Genomic DNA, 14469 nt, shown 5'->3' with positions numbered 1-14469 from the left:
CATGCCAATTTCCGTAATCTGCCGTGATATCTCATCGAGTGCGTCTCAGTATGAATGAACATGATCGGTACTGCCAGCTATCGTAGATTGTGTACCTGTTCTGGTTGAGGGCCGGGTCGGTAGCGGCTGACGAGCTGGCAGGCTCGCTCGCTCGCTCACTAGCTGCGTCGCTGATGAGACCAAGTTTAGACCGCAATGCTCACACATTTTCTCGAGTCTCGTAGCCTGCGCTTGCAACCTCTAAATGGTTAGTGTACAGTTTGCATGTTGTGACTCCGAAAGCTGTCAACCAGTTAAAATGTGGTCATGGAGATCTCTGATTTTGTACATTGCTCTGGGCATATTTCTGGGTCCAATGAAGCAAGGTAAGCAACATCGTTCACTTTTTTTTTTTCATTTTCTGTTGCTGTTGACACAATGTTCTTCCACTCAGGAATATGTATAATGCTTAGAAACGAAACTTTGTTTAAACAAGTAGACATCACGGTAATTTACATAAACGCAAACATGCGCGCACACACACACAAACAAGCGCGCGCGCACACAAACACACACACACACACACACAAGCACATTAGACAGAAAGGTACAAATAAAGATAATGTGTCAGGGTATCAATAAATGATTAACAAATGAATGAAAAAGCAATGAATGAACAATTCAACTGATAGATCAATCATTCACTAAATTACCAGCTAAATAAAACATTACAGAGAGAGAGAGAGAGAGAGAGAGAGAGAGAGAGAGAGAGAGAGAGAGAGAGAGAGAGAGAGAGAGAGAGAGAGAGAGAGAGAGAGAGCCAATGTCAATGACAATTGACAATGACAAAGAAAATCCTTTATCTAACGAGGATGGAAGAGTAAGCAGTGATCTGCTTTTTATTAACATTTAACCCTTGCTCGAAAGACTCGTTGGATTGCTTCAAAACTGTTTTTAATGCCTGCATACGAGTCGTTCATCAAGTTAAAAAAATATCGTTACCAAGTTTTGTTTGGATGTTATGCAATATTCCGGAAAATGCTTTCAAACTCATCATACGTTTGTGGTCTTAAATTCAAAAATAATAATTATGACTTTGCATGTATACAGAAAGAATACAAAGGAATGCCGTAAACTACAAAAGTATGGTGTATAGGGGGGGGGGGGGTGGGTGTGTGGATGTGGATCTGTTGGTGGGCTGCTGTGCCTTGTAAACGCCCACCAACCCATCCACACCCCCCCCCCCCCCGCCCCATGCAGGGGGGTCCAAAAATGCGCCCTATTTTCTTTTTAATCTAATTTTTGACTGCGAATAGAAATTTAGAAAATGTGTTCACCAAACATTTGCACAATGATGGGAAAGTATGTCTTGCAAATTTGTTAGAAACTGGTGTGTCCTTCGTAGTTGATAATATGCTCTAACTAGGCTCCTCTTCGTTAAAGAACTGCTGCAACAAGAACGCTTTAATTGCCCATGGCCCGTTCAATCATGTCAGATGTTAGCTGGTATTCGCCTGGTTAACCTTCTGATGTCGTCCTACAGAGTTCCCAGGGTCTAGGGATTGTTGCCATATATCCTGTCATTGAGGCACCCTCACAGAAAGTAGTCGGGTGGGTTGAGGTCAGGGGAGTAGGGTGGCCAGGGGAAGTCAGTGCGTCGTGAAATGAGTATATTACCAGGGAAGAGGAGCCTGGATAGAGCATAAGTGGATAATGTGTTGCTGTAAGTTACGTTATTCTGTTAGAATGTACATGTATGTGAATATGGTTTTATTCATAGTTAATATGTAAAGCGCGGAGAGCATAGTTTACTTTGGTTCGCGCTATTTAAGCTGGCATTATTATTATCATTATATTATATTATCAACTACTAAGGACAGACCAACGTCTACCAAATTTGCAAGACATAATCTCCCATCATTCTCTATTATTTAGTGAACACATTTTCTAAATCTCTCTTCGCAGTCAAAAATGCTACCAACAAGAAAATAGGGCTCTTTTTGTCAACCACCCTGTACACAGTATTGACCCCAAGTAGGGGTTGGGTGTTTGCTGGATACTGGGCACTTACAAGGTAATTTACGGTACTATCAAAGTTTCATTGCAGTATGACCAATAGTGTCAATTTGCAATTCTGTAAAAACGATTGCCTTTTTGTGTATTACTGCTAAGCTAGAGCAATGCCCATTGATGCGTGACCGTAGCGTGTTTACATGATAAGCAAATCTTCGCCGGTGGTCATACACAATTACACAAACATTGTCAGTGTTTGTCTCAATCATGTTACTATATGCATGCGAAGTCATTAATGTTTTGGGGTGTCATTCACCAAACCCATGACAAGTATTAAAAACAAGTTTCTGGAATATTGAAAAACATTTGTGTAGAAACCTGTAATAACCAAACATTTCACTTGAAGTAGATCTTGTATGTAGTCATAAAATCCTGCAAGTTTCGAAGTGATCCACAAGGTGCTTGCTGAAATAAAGCGCTTTTTGTCATGGTACCCCTCACAATTGAGTATATTTTTAGTTCCTAAATGTGCAATGGTTCGCCAACAGTCAACATTATTTGCGTTTGGGTTTAATAGTATTTGAGTAAAATAAACCGCAAGTAAATCGAAAATACTTTCAAATAAGTTTGTCCAAAGTAGCATCGGGTTTTTTTTTCTGTGCAAACAATTGCTGATAATATTCAGGGCTCTCCAAAATGTGCGCGCCTGCCTTCTATACGCACTAGAAGCCGAAAACATGCACAAGAAATTCTAGGAGGGGGTCCAAAGACGCACTAAACCTTAAAAGTGAGGGGTAAGCCTATATGTTTTCGTTATCGTGTGTAGCCATGTACCGTTTTCAAACTGTAGTCTTCAGCAAAGTATAGTTGTTACAGTCAATACAAATTTCTCGCATCCAAAACGAAGCTTACGCCGATTTAGGTGTAGCTGCATCTTGCAAAGGTTTTGATAAAAAAAAAAAGCACAACAAAAGAAACATACCGGGCGACTTCAGCGGTGAGTAAATGATAATAATAATTGTCAGTTAGATCTGATGTAACATGACTGATGTGAAACAGTTGATTGGCTAATGGTAATGTGCTTAAAACTGTGGAGTGCGCTAACAATCCATGAGAGCATATATTCATATATTATGCAGTGTGTCCTTTCCTTTGATTTAAGAAGATTCTTCTCATCTGCTGTGTTAGTGACATGTAGCATATCGTCTCCACATTACCAAATTATGATTTATACTAACATTCTCCGCGGCCAAAAGCAGAATTGTTCTTTCCGACAGATTTCGAGCTAGACCATGCGGCATGAATTTTGGAAGTCGACTGATTCGATTTACTGTCCTACGTACATGTGGCAGACGACAGCTTCAGTTCAGTGCTGAAATTAACGGTTTTCGATTTTTTTCAGGAAAACAACGATGTAAATAGAACACGCGAAGGCTTCAAAACATTCTTACCATGTAATCATAGCACCAACCTCCCAGATGAATGCAGATATATACATTACGAGAAATAACATGCCAACTTGTTATTTGCAAATAAGCGAACCATCGTGTAGTGACAAAGTGTTTGACATCAGGGGACGTCGCTCAGCTGCTTGGTGGTGTTCATGTTTTGGAAGCATAGAAATGTCAGGTGCATGTTTTGCTACCAATAATTAACTGAATGTGAAAATGAAACTGTATGCTTATGTGTACATTAACCATAACTTAAACTGTAACTCATACTGTTCATTGCTAATTGATAAAAGGTGCAGATGGTTATCAAATCGTTAATAACTGGTCAGCCAATACCCCCGAAATGCTCATCAGTCGGACAAAAAAGTAGATCTCACTTGACCTGTCCACCCAAGTGTCAAAACGCCCGCAGAACTACTGTCAAAAGTATACTGTTTTTGTACCTCAGAAGAATGCTAAGAGTGGTTGGGTTATCATGAAAGTCTTTGGCAATGGTTCCCTTTTTCTTTGCTGGTTGACTTTCAAAAGCAACTATGATTTCTCCCTTAAGAGAAAGAGAATTGCGCCGTGCGGGTTCGCCATGGCGACTGCGACTGAAAAAGTAAACACTAACAGGCACATGAACCGAACTTTTGCGTAAAGTTCAAATGTTGCAATCATTATGTACAGTCATTTAACAGCCAAAAAAGGAGCAATTTGAACACACCAAATTTCGATTCAGGTGCCTGTCTTGCCCTTTCAGTTAGTCTGGATCACATACGGTGCGAGTATTGTAAAAACTGTAAATCTAAACTGAGTTGACCGTTTCTATATCCGAGAAACAAGGGAAATAAAACTCCTTTCTTAAAACAAAGCTATTCTTATCCGGAGAATTTTAAATGGAAGAAAGAATGTATTTGACAGGGAACAGAAAAGTCATTTCTTGTAAGCGATGTTTGTTGTAAGCGATGCTTATATAAGTGGGTTCGACTGTAATAAACAGACAAAAAGAGAGCGCGTGCAAGATGGAGATCGAGATAAAGAGAAGAGGCGTGTGTGTGTGTGTGTGTGTGTGTGTGTGTGTGTGTGTGTGTGTGTGTGTGTGTGTGTATGTGTGTGTGTGTATGTGTGTGTGTGTGTGTGTGTGTGTGTGTGTGTGTGATGTTTGTGGTTATCTTAATTTGAAATTTTAATCATAAGTTTATTGAGCGAAGTTTACTGCAACAACGTTATCAAATTAACCACCACTCGTTTCTCTCTCTTATTCTCTCTCCTCCTCTTCCCCCTCTGCGCGTCCTTTGCACTGGACTGCGTTATGACAATGTTATTTTCTTCGCCGTTTCAGTTTCAGGACAAGATGGATTCCTACGCTGCGATGACAAGTGGATATCTGGCATTGACGTTACTTTGAGATGTGAAGTAAGCAAGGCAAGCATTGATACGAAGTGTGTTAGGCAACAGAACATCACAGTTTTTAAAAAAGACGATGTAAACCAGTGCTCCGTTCTTGACAATGAATATGCAAACTGCCTACCTGAAGGTGGTCAATCTGAGCAGACCTCTTCCTGTTGGTGTGAACAGAACGATACTTACTTCATATTCATGCACAAGTTCAAGGCAGATAGATTCAAATCCGAAGGTTCGTGGACATGTCAGAAAGTGTGCTTTGACAGTCCTGCTGGATTCAATAATCCTTTGATGATGAGTGAGGACTCCTCGTGTGATTCTTCTGTTGAAGGTATGTATAAGAGTGTGTCCTTATAATAGTGTTACCTTATAATAGTATGTGTGTGTGTGTGTGTTTGTGTGTGTGTGTGTGTGTGTGTGTGTTTGTGTATTAGTGTGTGTGTGTGTGTGTGTGTGTGTGTGTATTTATGTGTATCCCATGACCTAGCTGCCTCTTTGTCTCTGTGAATATGCTGCATAATCCATGGTTACCCGAGCATAATCCATGGATACCGAGCCTCGAGCTGACATGTTTTGCGCTTATTCGCAGATTTCAACTGGAATAAGTAAGAAGTTATCTGCATATTCAGAGTTTGCAGGTGGACTATTTTTTTCAACATACGACTTAAATATTTTGCGGTTTCAAAGTCGATATTACGTACGGCTACATGCCTACATACGTCAATATTGAAAAAAATAAAGAATACTACAAACGATATACGCACTTTATGCATGGGTTTAAAGGACCATAACAGGCTCTTTTTAAGGTCAGCTCAGTTGGGGTTGATTTAATGATATAGGTAAGCATATAAAGATGCAAAAACCGAACAGTAAATTACAGGTTTTGTGTTGCACCAGTCTAATTTTACACAAAATGCATGCTCAAAAAGCGGCCAAATTCGTCTGCTACGCGAGACTTAAAAATCCCCGCGGCGGCAAGCCGTTGGCTGTGACGTCACATGCAGGCATCGGAAGCGATAGTAGCGACGCTCGGTCTGCGTCTTTGCTGCAGCCGTGGATGCGCGCGTACTCCCGACATCATGCCGAGAGAGTGTGCTGCTGCCGTATGTTCGGAGTTGCAAAAAAAGGACTCGGGCTTGAGTTTTCATTTGTTTCCATCCGACTCAAGGCTCAAGCAGGAATGGGCTGTGAAAATGAATCGGCTGGACCCAAAAACAAAGAAACAACAACAACAACAACAACAACAACAACAACAACAACAACAACAACAACAACAACAACACTATTGTTGAGAAACCAGCGAAACTACATCAACAATAACAATAACAACAACACCATTGTTGAAAAAACCAGCGAAACTAAACTCGGAGGCAAAAGAAACGCAAATAAAGGATGCGTTAATTAAACCTTTATGGACTTGAAATAAAAAGAAAATAATGATACTAGCATGTTCTGCACGTGTTGTTTTAGCGGTCTTATCTTGTCAGAACCGTGTTTGCCGTTATCTGGGTCACACGTGAGGTCTTGTTGACGGGGATCCCAAACCGTCATGGGGACCACTTTCAGCACATGCACAATGTGGAAAAGCAGCTTTTCGTGTTCAGAGTGTTCAGACAAGCTGTACCGAACTCACAAAACTGTTACAACATTCATTTCTGCGACACAGACGCGATGCCGAGACTATCACCAGATCAGCGCCAACAGGCGATCGGGAGACTTGATGCCACACTATCAGTTCAGCAAGTTGCTAGGGCATTTGGAGTAAATGTCACCACGGTTTATCACCTAGAGCAACGTTTTCATGCCACTAACAGTACCTGCGACTTACCAGGACGTGGCAGACCCCGGGTAACAACAGCCCGACAAGATCGCCATCTTGTCCATCAACACCAGCGAGATGCATTCGAAACTGCCGTCAACACAGCCCGTAACACATTTGGGGTGCATGGACAACCCGTCAGTGCCAGAACTCTAGCCGACGCCTTGATGGGCAGAACCTGGTAAATCGGCGTCTTGCTCGACGTCCTGTCTTGACAGCTCAGCATCGCCTGGATCGTCTAGCCTGGGCCCACTGGCGCCATCGGGACTGGCGGACGGTTCTTTTTTCGGACGAGAAGCGCTTTTGCTTGGAACCTGGCGATGGGCGTGTCCGGATCTGGCGAAGACCTGGACAGCGGTTTGTATGACGGCTTACTAGTGCCAAAACCTCAGAATTGTAATTATCAAGGGAAAATTAGTAATTACCATTGTCACGTGTTTATTACTAATTTTCCAGGGAAAATTAAATTACTAATTTTCCCGGAATAATTACTAACTTTCACCTGTTAATTACTAATTTTTAGTTTTGGCTCACTTCCTGACGGATTGCTAGTGCCAAAACTAAAAATTAGTAATTTTCCCGTGAAAATGAGTAACTAACAGGTGAAAACAGTAACTGCCAGCGTTAATTAGTAATTATCACGTGATAATGGGTAACCCCAGGTTTTGGCACTAGTAAGCCGTCATAGGGCTTACTAGTGCCAAAACCTCAGAATTGTAATTATCAAGGGAAAATTAGTAATTTTCTCTCGATAATTACCATTTCACGTGTTAATTACTCATTTTCCCGGGAAAATTACTAACTTTCACCTGTTAATTACTAAGTTTTAGTTTTGGCTCACTTTCTGACGGATTGCTAATGCCAAAACTAAAAATTAGTCATTTTCCCGTGAAAATCACTAATTATCCCGTGAAAATGAGTGACTAACGAGTGAAAACAGTAACTGACAGCGTTAATTAGTAATTATCACGTGATAATGAGTAACCCCAGGTTTTGGCACTAGTACGCCGTCATAGGTTTGCTAACAATAACATCCTGCAGCATGATCGATGGGAAGGTGCCAGCGTCATGATATGGGGCGCCATTGGTGTCAATTAGCGAGTGGGACCTGTCGTCTTTCAGAACGTCGGCCAAGGTCGTGGGAATGGTGTCAATGCAGACCGCTACATCAATCAAGTCCTGCGTCCCTATGTGGTTCCATTTGTCCAGAGGTACCGGAACTGCCTGTTCCAGCAAGACAATGCCCGTCCCCATACTGCACGTGCTACCTAGGACAGGTTGCGTCACAACAGCGTGAACATTCTGCCTCATCCTGCTCGATCTCCGGATCTCAACCCAATCGAACGCTTTTGGGACATCATGCAAAGAAGGATTAATGCCCTTGCCCGGAGACCCCGCACAGCAGCAGAACTGCGTGCTGCCGTGACCCAGGTGTGGGCTCAGGTCCCTCAGCAGCAAATTAATCACCTCGTCCTCTCCATGTACCGGAGGTGCGCCACAGTCATCAACGCCCAGGGAGGAGCAACACGCTTTTGACTTTCAACAGTCTTCAAACAGTGTTCAGTGGAACATGGCACGTCATGCTCTCATCCCAATACACTTTTCCGTATGGTTTTTGTATCGGTCAATTCGTTTCCTTGTTATTGTTAACCCGAAATAATTAATTCGACATTATTAAAATTCATGGGTAACCCATCTTCACTGCAGCATTTGCGTTTCTTTTGCCTCTGAGTTTACATCAACAATAACATATTTTACAAATTAGTTGAACCTAAAACCGCGATTTTTAAAATGTAAAAAAACAAAACAAATCATTTCTCTATTCAGCCTATTGTCCCATCGCTGGGAAATTCGGATCGCTTCCTCCCAGTGGAAAGCTAGCAGCAACAGGGTCGCGCTACCCCAAAGTCAAGGGATCCATTAGATATGTTTTTCTTTCTTTTTTCATTTCTTTATCCCAGTGAAAAGCTAGTAGCAACAAGAGTCGCGCTTGTGGTCCAAGTTGTGGAATGTATCCCAAGTTGTGGAATGTGTCCAAGATGTGGAATGTGTCCAAGTTGTGGAATGTATCTAAGTTCTCAGTCTTAAACTTAGTTTTCTACGGTGTTTGATGATGACATGCATTTAGCCTTGGTGAATAGTTTCAACCTGTGATAGGAAACAAGATTTGTGTGATTAGTGTGCCTTGTGTAGAACTTTTCATTGAAAAAAAACTTACGGCTTTTTTTGAGAACCGGTGAGCGATAGTGTTAAAGTGTAACAGGATGGCGGCCTACAACAGTTCTAAGTCTTCGGCTCTGTGTTCAGTTTTCTCTGTGTAAGTATTGGATACCTGTTGAGTCCTGCAGCAAGAACTGTGAGTACCCTGATTTTGCTTTCAAGTCCCTTGTGTGTACGCACGATTACAAGATGAATAGAAGAAGCAACAGTTCAGTTAAAGGGAAAGGGAGTGTGAGTTCGCCGGTAGCGGAGAAAGCAGCTAATGATACGAAAACAGAGGCATGCGGGACCTGCACCAAAGAAGTTAAAAAAACTGATGCAGCTGTTAGATGTGACATCTGTCAACTTTGGCACCACACTTCATGCGAGAATGTCACTGAGGCAATGTACTCACTCATACAAGAAATGGTCAAAGAAGATCAGTCTGACTGCCTACATTGGTACTGTGGCAAATGTAACAGAGTAGCAAAGAACATAATGTGCAACCTTACACAGCTCACAGAAAGGCAAGAGATGTTAGAGCAACAGATTGCTAGATTAGATCAGAAAGTAGATCACCAAGTTTCCCAGGTTCATACCTCCTTGAAAGGACTGAGTGAAAAAGTTGAAGAAAACACTGACAAACTCAAGGAGTTTGAGACATCCAGCAAAAAACATGAAGGCTCTGTGGATGAGGAAAGAATCATGAGTGAGCTAAGAGAAAGTGAAAGAAAAACTACAGCAGAACTGGAAGAAAGATCGAAAAGATCAAAGAATCTGATCATTTTTAGACTACCGGAGCATGGCTCAAAGGACAACGATGTGATCTCTAAGCTACTAGATGAACTAGCTACCCACAAACCAAGGGAAGCACGCAGACTCGGAAAATACAGTGAAGAAAAAAATAGACCAGTTCGCGTGAGCTTCAAAGACAGATCTGAAAGAGACGATGTCCTCCAGTCATTCCATAAGTTAAAGAAAGAGAAAACAGCAGCAGAAACAGAAGACAAAGAAGGCAAGAAACAAGATGACAGTATCTGCCTACAAGTGGCTATGACTAGAGACAGAACACCCCAGGAAAGAGAAGAAGAAGAAGCTCTCTACAAAGAATGGAAAGGAAAGAAATCTGAATCTGATGCATCGGGGGACGAGAAGGCTGTTTGGATAAGAAAAAATGGAAAAGTGATCAACATAGGCAAGTACCCGCCAAGTGCAGGGGAAAAGCAACTGGAGTAAAGCTAACAGACACTGTAAATAGTTTTAAACCTTCTGCGTCGCACGCTTCTTGCACATGCTTGTACAGCAATGTAGATTGTATGATGAACAAGAGGAGTGAAATCAGAGCTCTGATTCAGTTACATAGCCCAGCCTTTCTCGCATTTGTAGAAGTCAAGCCCAAAAATTGTAGGTATAATGTTCAAGAATGCGAAATTGTGTTTGAAGACTATGCTGTTTTTCACAACTTATCAGAAAATGGCAGAGGACTTTGCTTTCAAGTTCATCAAGATATCAAGGCAAATATATGTACAGAAATTGACTGTGGTTCATTTGAAGAGGCACTGTTTGTGGAGTGTGAAATTGACAAAGAAAAGATTTTGTTTGGTCTGATATACAGGAGTCCCAACAGCACAACAGAGAATAGCCAACAGCTCTCCATGCTGATCAGAAATCTAGACCAACTGCGGGCAAGATATCCTCACATCATCCTGCTGGGAGACTTTAACCACCCCGAAATAGACTGGATTGAGGGTTCATGTAGCATGGGTGCAAACCACCCTGCCAAGGACTTTTGGCTGGCCACACAGGATTCATACCTGATCCAACACCAGAAAGAACCCACACGCATTAGGAAGGGACAAAAAAGCAACATCGTTGACCTGGTTTTAACCACAGAAGAAGAACTTGTCACAGACATTGAAACTCTACCAGGAATTGGAAAAAGTGACCATCTTACATTGTCACAGGCTCACGTTCACCAGTAGGGCATGCAGCAACGAGTCGCCACAGGTTTCACAAGGGCAACTATGAGATCATGAAAGAAGAAATGAGACGGATTAACTGGGACGACGAATTGAGAAACATGCGTACTGAGGAAGCCTGGACACACTTTAAGGGTCTATTGAGCCAAGCAACTGACAAATTCGTTCCTAAGTCAAAAGGATCACCAGGAAAGCGTAAGGGGGGAGTCTGGATGGACACCAAAACACTTGCAAAAGTAAAAATTAAGCACCAGCTGTTCAGAAAATGGAGACACACAGTGCAAGAGGCCAAATCTGCGGAACTAACCTACCTCAGAACAAAGAAAAAAGAAGACGAGGAAAAGTATCAACAGTTAGAAGCACAGCAAGAAGAAGCCCATGCTAGATACACCAGAGCTAGAAACCAAGCCAAGTGGGCATGTAAGCAAGCAATACGCCAAATGGAAAAGCAAGTAGCTGAAAGAGCAAAGGACAACCCAAAGGTCTTCTGGTCATACGTGAAGTCAAGAACAACTATCAGATCTGGAATCGCTGACTTAAAACGAAAAGATGGAACTCTGGCCACATCAAATGTGGAGAAAGCTAACACCCTGAATGACTTCTTTCAAAGTGTCTTCACTGAAGAAACAACTGGAGAGATGCCAGAAGCCCCAGATTATGCCTTTGAGAAACCCCTTGAATCAGTTACAGTAATAACGAGCAAAGTGAAGACCCTCCTGGAAAAACTGAACCCAAATAAAGCGCTTGGGCCAGACGGCATCAGCCCTTTCATCCTGAAGCAGCTAGCAGACGTATTAGCTTACCCTATTAGCAAAATCTTCACTCTGTCTATGGATGAAGGGGTGCTACCAGAAGACTGGAGAACAGCGAATGTCTCACCAATCTTTAAGAAAGGGAGCAAGCAAGAACCAGGGAACTACAGACCAGTGAGCCTGACGTGCATCCTGTGTAAAGTGATGGAGAAACTAGTGAGAAGTAGCATAACTCAGCACCTTGAGGAAAACGACCTGATCAGCAGAGAGCAACATGGTTTCGTCAAAGGAAGATCTTGTGTCACTCACCTCTTGGAAGTACTGGACGACTGGACCTCAGCTATGGAGGATGGGTCTTGCATTGACGCCATTTATATGGATTTCAAAAAAGCATTTGACACGGTTCCTCACGGGCGTCTACTATCCAAGCTCAAAGCAATTGGACTACAGGGGAAACTCCTGAACTGGATCCAAGCCTTCCTAAGCAATAGGCACCAGCAAGTTGTTGTTAACGGCTCTCACTCAGCACCAGCACCAGTTACTAGTGGTATCCCACAAGGCAGCGTACTGGGCCCAGTTTTGTTTGTCATGTACATCAATGACCTGCCACGAGTGGTGAACAACAGTGTGAAGCTTTTCGCTGATGACACCAAGCTCTACGCAAGAAGTGACTCAACCGAACTCACAAACTCAATCCAAGATGACTTGGACAGACTCCAGGAATGGTCAGAGACATGGCTCTTGTCCTTCCACCCCCAGAAATGTCACACCATGAAAATAGGTCCAAAGAAATCGGACGCAAAATACCACATGACAAACTCAGCAGATGGAGTACAGCATGACCTATCTGAAACGACGCTAGAGAAAGATCTAGGTGTGCACATTGACGACAAACTGTCTTTCAAGGAACACATTACAACATCAGTATCAAAGGCAAACAGAGTACTTGGAGTAATTAGAAGAACCTTTCAGAACTTGGACAAGGAAACCTTCGTACAGCTGTACAAAAGCTTGGTCAGGCCCATTCTAGAATATGGTCACTCAGTCTGGAATCCACAGGCTAAAGGGCTCTGCAAAGACCTAGAGAATGTCCAGAGAAGGGCAACAAGGATGATTGGAAGTCTGAAGGAACTGTCATACTCAGAAAGGCTTAGGATCCTGGGAATTCCTTGTCTCCAGCATCGTCGGCGCAGGGGTGATATGATTGACACTTTTAAATACCTCAAAGGTATATACATTACCCAGAAACCCAATCTACACAAACCCCCACCCACTGAAAGGGACATGAGAGGAAACAGTCTTAAACTGTTTAAAAACTTTGCCAAGTCAAAAGTAAGGAGTGCCTTCTTCGCAGACAGAGTTGTCTTAGACTGGAACACCCTGCCCGAAAACGTTGTGACAGCTGATAGCGTTAACTGCTTTAAAGCACGACTGGACAGACACTGGAAAGACACATCAAGTGTCTACACACCAAGCTGCTACTAGCCCCCCCCCCCGCGTATGCAGCTTACCTTTGTGGATCGGCGTACAGGTTTTTAACCTAAATCGTCGTACAAGTACAAGTACAAGTACAAGTAAGTTGTGGTATATGTCTAAGATGTGGTATGTGTCCAAGTTGTGGTATGTGTCCAAGTTGTGGTATATGTCTAAGATGTGGTAATGTGTCCAAGTTGTGGTATGTGTCCCAGATGTGGTAATGTGTCCAAGATGTGGTAATGTGTCCAAGATGTGGTAATGTGTCCAAGATATGGAATGTGTCCAAGATGTGGTAATGTGTCCAAGTGGTGGTATGTGTCCGAGATGTGGTAATGTGTCCAAGATATGGAATGTGTCCAAGATGTGGTATGTGTCCAAGTTGTGGTATGTGTCCAATATGTGGTAATGTGTCCAAGATATGGAATCTGTCCAAGATGTGGTATGTGTCCAAGTTGTGGTATGTGTCCAAGATGTGGTAATGTGTCCAAGATGTGGTAATGTGTCCAAGTTGTGGTATGTGTCCGAGATGTGGTAATGTGTCCAAGATATGGAATGTGTCCAAGATGTGGTAATGTGTCCAAGTTGTGGTATGTGTCCGAGATGTGGTAATGTGTCCAAGATATGGAATGTGTCCAAGATGTGGTAATGTGTCCAAGATGTGGTAATGTGTCCAAGTTGTGGTATGTGTCCGAAATGTGGCAATGTGTCCAAGATATGGAATGTGTCCAAGATGTCGTAATGTGTCTAAGTTGTGGTATGTGTCCAAGATGTGGTATGTGTTCAAGATGTGGTAATGTGTCCAAGATGTGGTAATGTGTCCAAGATGTGGTATGTGTCCAAGTTGTGGTATGTGTCCAAGTTGTGGTATGTGTCCAAGATGTGGTAATGTGTCCAAGTTGTGGTAATGTGTCCAAGTTGTGGTATGTGTCCAAGTTGTGGTATGTATCCAAGATGTGGTAATGTGTCCAAGTTGGGGTATGTATCCAAGTTGTGGTATGTATCCAAGATGTGGTAATGTGTCCAAGTTGTGGTATGTGTCCAAGATGTGGTATGTGTCCAAGTTGTGGTATGTGTCCAAGTAGTGGTATGTGTCCAAGTTGTCCAAGTAGTGGTATGTGTCCAAGTTGTCCAAGTAGTGGTATGTGTCCAAGTTGTGGTATGTGTCCAAGATGTGGTAATGTGTCCAAGTTGTGGTAATGTGTTGAAGTTGTGGTATGTGTTCAAGTTGTGAAATGTGATGGGACAATAGAGGAATGAAAAAAAATCTAATAGATTAATTGACTTTGGGGTAGCGCGACTCTGTTGTTGCTAGCTCTCCACAGGGAGGAAGCGACCCGAATTTCCCATCGATGGGACAATAAAGAAAAGAGAAAAAAGTCCCATAGACCCCTTGACTTTGGGGTAGCGCGACTATG

At 42.6% G+C, this 14469-nt stretch overlaps 1 long non-coding RNA gene across 1 annotated transcript in view; it reads left to right on the top strand.

Annotated features, from left to right (window-relative positions):
- Nucleotides 1–159: 159 nt before the first annotated feature.
- Nucleotides 160–14469, top strand: part of LOC138972194 (uncharacterized) — a 34334-nt gene continuing 20024 nt past the window's right edge. The window contains exons 1-2 of the long non-coding RNA XR_011457485.1: nt 160–365; nt 4768–5160. This is a non-coding gene — a long non-coding RNA (uncharacterized lncRNA). The remainder of the gene's footprint in view (nt 366–4767; nt 5161–14469) is intronic.

This window comes from Littorina saxatilis, linkage group LG8 (assembly GCF_037325665.1).
Source record: "Littorina saxatilis isolate snail1 linkage group LG8, US_GU_Lsax_2.0, whole genome shotgun sequence".
NCBI classification, from domain to species: domain Eukaryota; kingdom Metazoa; phylum Mollusca; class Gastropoda; order Littorinimorpha; family Littorinidae; genus Littorina; species Littorina saxatilis.
The sequence above is the reverse complement of the archived record's forward strand: the minus strand, read 5'-3'. Positions and strand labels throughout refer to the sequence as shown.